Genomic DNA, 7,539 nt, shown 5'->3' with positions numbered 1-7,539 from the left:
TATTGCAGGATCATTGTGACTTTATTGCAGGATCATTGTGACTTTATTGCAGGATCATTGTGACTATTGCAGGATCATTGTGACTTTATTGCAGGGTCATTGTGACTATTGCAGGATCATTGTGACTATTGCAGGATCATTGTGACTATTGCAGGATCATTGTGACTATTGCAGGATCATTGTGACTATTGCAGGATCATTTTGATTTTATTGCAAGATCATTGTGACTATTGCAGGGTCATTGTGACTATTTCAGGATCATTGTGACTATTGCAGGATCATTGTGACTATTGCAGGATCATTGTGACTATTGCAGGATCATTTTGATTTTATTGCAAGATCATTGTGACTATTGCAGGGTCATTGTGACTTTATTGCAGGGTCATTGTGACTTTATTGCAGGATCATTGTGACTATTGCAGGATCATTGTGACTTTATTGCAGGGTCATTGTGACTTTATTGCAGGGTCATTGTGACTATTGCAGGATCATTGTGACTATTGCAGGATCATTGTGACTTTATTGCAGGGTCACTGTGACTATTGCAGGATCATTGTGACTATTGCAGGATCATTGTGACTATTGCAGGATCATTGTGACTTTATTGCAGGATCATTGTGACTATTGCAGGATCATTGTGACTTTATTGCAGGATCATTGTGACTTTATTGCAGGATCATTGTGACTATTGCAGGATCATTGTGACTATTGCAGGGTCATTGTGACTATTGCAGGATCATTGTGACTTTATTGCAGGATCATTGTGACTTTATTGCAGGATCATTGTGACTATTGCAGGATCATTGTGACTATTGCAGGATCATTGTGACTATTGCAGGATCATTGTGACTATTGCAGGATCATTTTGATTTTATTGCAAGATCATTGTGACTATTGCAGGGTCATTGTGACTTTATTGCAGGGTCATTGTGACTTTATTGCAGGATCATTGTGACTATTGCAGGATCATTGTGACTTTATTGCAGGGTCATTGTGACTATTGCAGGATCATTGTGACTATTGCAGGATCATTGTGACTTTATTGCAGGGTCACTGTGACTATTGCAGGATCATTGTGACTATTGCAGGATCATTGTGACTATTGCAGGATCATTGTGACTTTATTGCAGGGTCATTGTGACTATTGCAGGATCATTGTGACTATTGCAGGATCATTGTGACTTTATTCCAGGATCATTGTGACTATTGCAGGATCATTGTGACTATTGCAGGATCATTTTGATTTCATTGCAGGGTCATTGACTTTCTTTATTGTACTGCAGGATCATTTTGACTTTCTTTATTGTACTGTAGGATCATTTTGACTTTCTTTATTGTACTGTAGGATAATTTTGACTTCATCGCAGGATCAATTTTACTTTCTTCATTGCACGATAATTTTGTCTTTATTGTAGAATAATTTTGACTTCATTGCAGGATCATTTTGACTTTATTGCAGGGTCATTTTGACTTTATTGCAAGATAATATTTTTTATTTCTTTATTGAAGGATAATTTCTACTTTATTTTTTTGCAGGATCATTTTTATCTTTATTCAGGGATAATTTTGACTTTCTTTATTGCATCTTAGTTTTGGTAGAACGAACCATGGGGTTAACGTTGGTAGCGCAATAAACATTTACATTACATTTAAGTCATTTAGCAGACGCTCTTATCCAGAGCGACTTACAAATTGGTGCATTCACCTTATGACATCCAGTGGAACAGCCACTTTACAATAGTGCATCTAAATCTTTTAGGGGGGTGAGAAGGATTACTTATCCTATCCTAGGTATTCCTTAAAGAGGTGGGGTTTCAGGTGTCTCCGGAAGGTGGTGATTGACTCCGCTGTCCTGGCGTCGTGAGGGAGTTTGTTCCACCGTTGGGGGGCCAGAGCAGCGAACAGTTTTGACTGGGCTGAGCGGGAACTGTACTTCCTCAGTGGTAGGGAGGCGAGCAGGCCAGAGGTGGATGAACGCAGTGCCCTTGTTTGGGTGTAGGGCCTGATCAGAGCCTGGAGGTACTGAGGTGCCGTTCCCCTCACAGCTCCGTAGGCAAGCACCATGGTCTTGTAGCGGATGCGAGCTTCAACTGGAAGCCAGTGGAGAGAGCGGAGGAGCGGGGTGACGTGAGAGAACTTGGGAAGGTTGAACACCAGACGGGCTGCGGCGTTCTGGATGAGTTGTAGGGGTTTAATGGCACAGGCAGGGAGCCCAGCCAACAGCGAGTTGCAGTAATCCAGACGGGAGATGACAAGTGCCTGGATTAGGACCTGCGCCGCTTCCTGTGTGAGGCAGGGTCGTACTCTGCGGATGTTGTAGAGCATGAACCTACAGGAACGGGCCACCGCCTTGATGTTAGTTGAGAACGACAGGGTGTTGTCCAGGATCACGCCAAGGATCTTAGCGCTCTGGGAGGAGGACACAATGGAGTTGTCAACCGTGATGGCGAGATCATGGAACGGGCAGTCCTTCCCCGGGAGGAAGAGCAGCTCCGTCTTGCCGAGGTTCAGCGTGAGGTGGTGATCCGTCATCCACGCTGATATGTCTGCCAGACATGCAGAGATGCGATTCGCCACCTGGTCATCAGAAGGGGGAAAGGAGAAGATTAATTGTGTGTTGTCTGCATAGCAATGATAGGAGAGACCATGTGAGGTTATGACAGAGCCAAGTGACTTGGTGTATAGTGAGAATAGGAGAGGGCCTAGAACAGAGCCCTGGGGGACACCAGTGGTGAGAGCGCGTGGTGAGGGGACAGATTCTCGCCACGCCACCTGGTAGGAGCGACCTGTCAGGTAGGACGCAATCAAGCGTGGGCCGCGCCGGAGATGCCCAACTCGGAGAGGGTGGAGAGGAGGATCTGATGGTTCACAGTATCGAAGGCAGCCGATAGGTCTAGAAGGATGAGAGCAGAGGAGAGAGAGTTAGCTTTAGCAGTGCGGAGCGCCTCCGTGATACAGAGAAGAGCAGTCTCAGTTGAATGACTAGTCTTGAAACCTGACTGATTTGGATCAAGAAGGTCATTCTGAGAGAGATAGCGGGAGAGCTGGCCAAGGACGGCACGTTCAAGAGTTTTGGAGAGAAAAGAAAGAAGGGATATTGGTCTGTAGTTGTTGACATCGGAGGGATCGAGTGTAGGTTTTTTCAGAAGGGGTGCAACTCTCGCTCTCTTGAAGACGGAAGGGACGTAGCCAGCGGTCAGGGATGAGTTGATGAGCGAGGTGAGGTAAGGGAGAAGGTCTCCGGAAATGGTCTGGAGAAGAGAGGAGGGGATAGGGTCAAGCGGGCAGGTTGTTGGGCGGCCGGCCGTCACAAGACGCGAGATTTCATCTGGAGAGAGAGGGGAGAAAGAGGTCAGAGCACAGGGTAGGGCAGTGTGAGCAGAACCAGTGGTGTCGTTTGACTTAGCAAACGAGGATCGGATGTCGTCGACCTTCTTTTCAAAATGGTTGACGAAGTCATCTGCAGAGAGGGAGGAGGGGGGGAGGGGGAGGAGGATTCAGGAGGGAGGAGAAGGTGGCAAAGAGCTTCCTAGGGTTAGAGGCAGATGCTTGGAATATAGAGTGGTAGAAAGTGGCTTTAGCAGCAGAGACAGAGGAGGAAAATGTAGAGAGGAGGGAGTGAAAGGATGCCAGGTCCGCAGGGAGGCGAGTTTTCCTCCATTTCCGCTCGGCTGCCCGGAGCCCTGTTCTGTGAGCTCGCAATGAGTCGTCGAGCCACGGAGCGGGAGGGGAGGACCGAGCCGGCCTGGAGGATAGGGGACATATAGAGTCAAAGGATGCAGAAAGGGAGGAGAGGAGGGTTGAGGAGGCAGAATCAGGAGATAGGTTGGAGAAGGTTTGAGCAGAGGGAAGAGATGATAGGATGGAAGAGGAGAGAGTAGCGGGGGAGAGAGAGCGAAGGTTGGGACGGCGCGATACCATCCGAGTAGGGGCAGTGTGGGAAGTGTTGGATGAGAGCGAGAGGGAAAAGGATACAAGGTAGTGGTCGGAGACTTGGAGGGAGTTGCAATGAGGTTAGTGGAAGAACAGCATCTAGTAAAGATGAGGTCGAGCGTATTGCCTGCCTTGTGAGGAGGGGGGAAGGTGAGAGGGTGAGGTCAAAAGAGGAGAGGAGTGGAAAGAAGGAGGCAGAGAGGAATGAGTCAAAGGTAGACGTGGGGAGGTTAAAGTCGCCCGGAACTGTGAGAGGTGAGCCGTCCTCAGGAAAGGAGCTTATCAAGGCATCAAGCTCATTGATGAACTCTCCGAGGAACCTGGAGGGCGATAAATGATAACGATGTTAAGCTTGAAAGGGCTGGTAACTGTGACAGCATGGAATTCAAAGGAGGCGATAGACAGATGGGTAAGGGAGAAAGAGAGAATGACCACTTGGGAGAGATGAGGATCCCGGTGCCACCACCCCGCTGACCAGAAGCTCTCGGGGTGTACGAGAACACGTGGGCGGACGAAGAGAGAGCAGTAGGAGTAGCAGTGTTATCTGTGGTGATCCATGTTTCAGTCAGTGCCAAGAAGTTGAGGGACTGGAGGGAGGCATAGGCTGAGATGAACTCTGCCTTGTTGGCCGCAGATCGGCAGTTCCAGAGGCTACCGGAGACCTAGAACTCCACGTGGGTCGTGCGTGCTGGGACCACCAGATTAGGTGGCCGCGGCCACGCGGTGTGGAGCGTTTGTATGGTCTGTGCAGAGAGGAGAGAACAGGGATAGACAGACACATAGTTGACAGGCTACAGAAGAGGCTACGCTAATGCAAGGAGATTGAATGACAAGTGGACTACACGTCTCGAATGTTCAGAAAGTTAAGCTTACATAGCAAGAATCTTATTGACTAAAATGATTAAAATGATACAGTACTGCTGAAGTAGGCTAGCTGGCAGTGGCTGCGTTGTTGACTTTGTAGGCTAGCTGGCAGTGGCTGCGTTGTTGACACTACACGAATCAAGTCGTTCCGTTGAGTGTAATAGTTTCTACAGTGCTGCTATTCGGGGCTAGCTGACTAGCTAGCAGTGTTGATTACGTTACGTTGCGTTAAAAGAACGACAATAGCTGGCTAGCTAACCTAGAAAATCGCTCTAGACTACACAATTATCTTTGATACAAAGACGGCTATGTAGCTAGCTATGTAGCTAGCTACGATCAAACAAATCAAACCGTTGTGCTGTAATGAAATTAAATGAAAATGTGATACTACCTGTGGAGCGAAGCGGAATGCGACCGGGTTGTTGAGTGGGAAGTTCTATTCGGTAGACGTTGGCTAGCTGTTGGCTAGCTAGCAGTGTCACCTACGTTAAGGACGACAAATAGCTGGCTAGCTAACCTCGGTAAATTAAGATAATCACTCTAAGACTACACACTCTACACTACACAATTATCTTGGATACGAAGACAGCAAAGACAACTATGTAGCTAGCTAACACTACACGAATCAAGTCGTTCAGTTGAGTGTAATAGTTTCTACAGTGCTGCTATTCGGTAGACGGTGGACGTTTGCTAGCTGGCTAGCTGCTGGGCAGATAGCAGTGTAGACTACGTTAGGACGACGAAATACGATAATTACGCAATTATCTTTGATACAAAGACGGCTATGTAGCTAGCTAAGAAGAAATTGCTAAGATTAGACAAATCAAACCGTTGTACTATAATGAAATGTAATGAAAAGTTATACTACCTGCGGACCGAAGTGCGAATGCAAAAAATGTGTTATAGACCAGCCCACCTATGAGTAGCTCACCAATCAACTCTGAAAGTTTTTGAACTTTTCATTTTCCATCGCAAATTGTCATAAACATAAAGCTCCCGGCTACTATCCAATCAAAGCCACATTAACATTATCCCATTATCCCCTGGTTAGCCGCTATTGGTTATCCCCTATTGGTTATCCCCTGGTTAGCCGCTATTGGTTATCCCCTGGTTAGCCGCTATTGGTTATCCCCTATTGGTTATCCCCTGGTTAGCCGCTATTGGTTATCCCCTGGTTAGCCGCTATTGGTTATCCCCTGGTTAGCCGCTATTGGTTATCCCCTGGTTAGCCGCTATTGGTTATCCCCTGGTTTGCCGCTATTGGTTATCCCCTGGTTAGCCACTATTGGTTATCCCCTGGTTAGCCGCTATTGGTTATCCCCTGGTTAGCCACTATTGGTTATCCCCTGGTTAGCCGCTATTGGTTATCCCCTGGTTAGCCGCTATTGGTTATCCCCTGGTTAGCCGCTATTGGTTATCCCCTGGTTAGCCGCTATTGGTTATCCCCTGGTTAGCCGCTATTGGTTATCCCCTGGTTAGCCGCTATTGGTTATCCCCTGGTTAGCCGCTATTGGTTATCATATGGTTAGCCACTATTGGTTATCCCCTGGTTAGCCGCTATTGGTTATCCCCTGGTTAGCCGCTATTGGAACACATTATCTGCAAATTAATTTCTAACAATATTGCCCTTGTCTGTCTGTTTGGTGCGCGTATTTGTCTATCACTCTGTATGTAGCCAGTTAGCGATGTTAATGGTAACCATCTTGTGGGGACACAGAAAGACTTTTCTCGCAAAACCCTCTCAGTTAAATGTTAACTACAAAGTAGGCTTAAAAAATAAATGTGAAAACAGGAAAAATAAAAAAGAGAAACAGAACAATTCTGGAAAATACTAAATATAATTTTTTTATGGGGACCCCGAGTTGTTTATTCAACATTATATTACCAGGTATATTGAAAACACATCTCTTGTACACCAATGACCCAGGGAAGAGTTGTTTATTCACCATTATATTACCAGGTATATTGAAAACACATCTCTTGTACACCAATGACCCAGGGAAGAGCTGTTTATTCACCATTATATTACCAGGTATATTGAAAACACATCTCTTGTACACCAATGACCCAGGGAAGAGCTGTTTATTCAACATTATATTACCAGGTATATTGAAAACACATCTCTTGTACACCAATGACCCAGGGAAGAGTTGTTTATTCACCATTATATTACCAGGTATATTGAAAACACATCTCTTGTACACCAATGACCCAGGGAAGATTTGCAGGGTACAGAAGCAAAGAAGAATTTGCCAATTTGAAAGCCCCCCAATTTGAAAGCCCCCCCCCCCCCTAAACAATTGTAGCTCTTGACATGTTTAGTTTTCTTTAAGTATATTTCAAGCTCTAAAAGGTTGGAAAACCCTGTCATCTATTACATTAGATAACTAGCAGTGTATATCAATACTTGGCATGGATTACACAGTCTTTCCTGCTTCAACGGTACAGTCTCGGATGGCGTGATCAAGCAGAAAAACAGGAGACAGACACATAAAGAGGCTTGGAAATTTGTCCAATCCACAGCCAGACATGTCCATCTCACTCACCTAACCCATGGCATGGCAGTTAGCACTCTCAACACGAACACACTGTTCAAGCATGCACACATGTTGTCTGGCTACGCAGCCTCGTCACTCAGGCCAAACGCCACGCCCACTGACGTTTCTTCTGCACGATGAGCCTGGGTTTAATCTCCTACCAACAATTTCCTGAATACAAACACATTCAAACCGTTTTGATTGG

The sequence above is a fragment of the Oncorhynchus keta genome, chromosome 19 (genome assembly GCF_023373465.1).
Source record: "Oncorhynchus keta strain PuntledgeMale-10-30-2019 chromosome 19, Oket_V2, whole genome shotgun sequence".
In the NCBI taxonomy this organism is placed as follows: domain Eukaryota; kingdom Metazoa; phylum Chordata; class Actinopteri; order Salmoniformes; family Salmonidae; genus Oncorhynchus; species Oncorhynchus keta.
Note: the sequence above shows the minus strand (reverse complement) of the source record.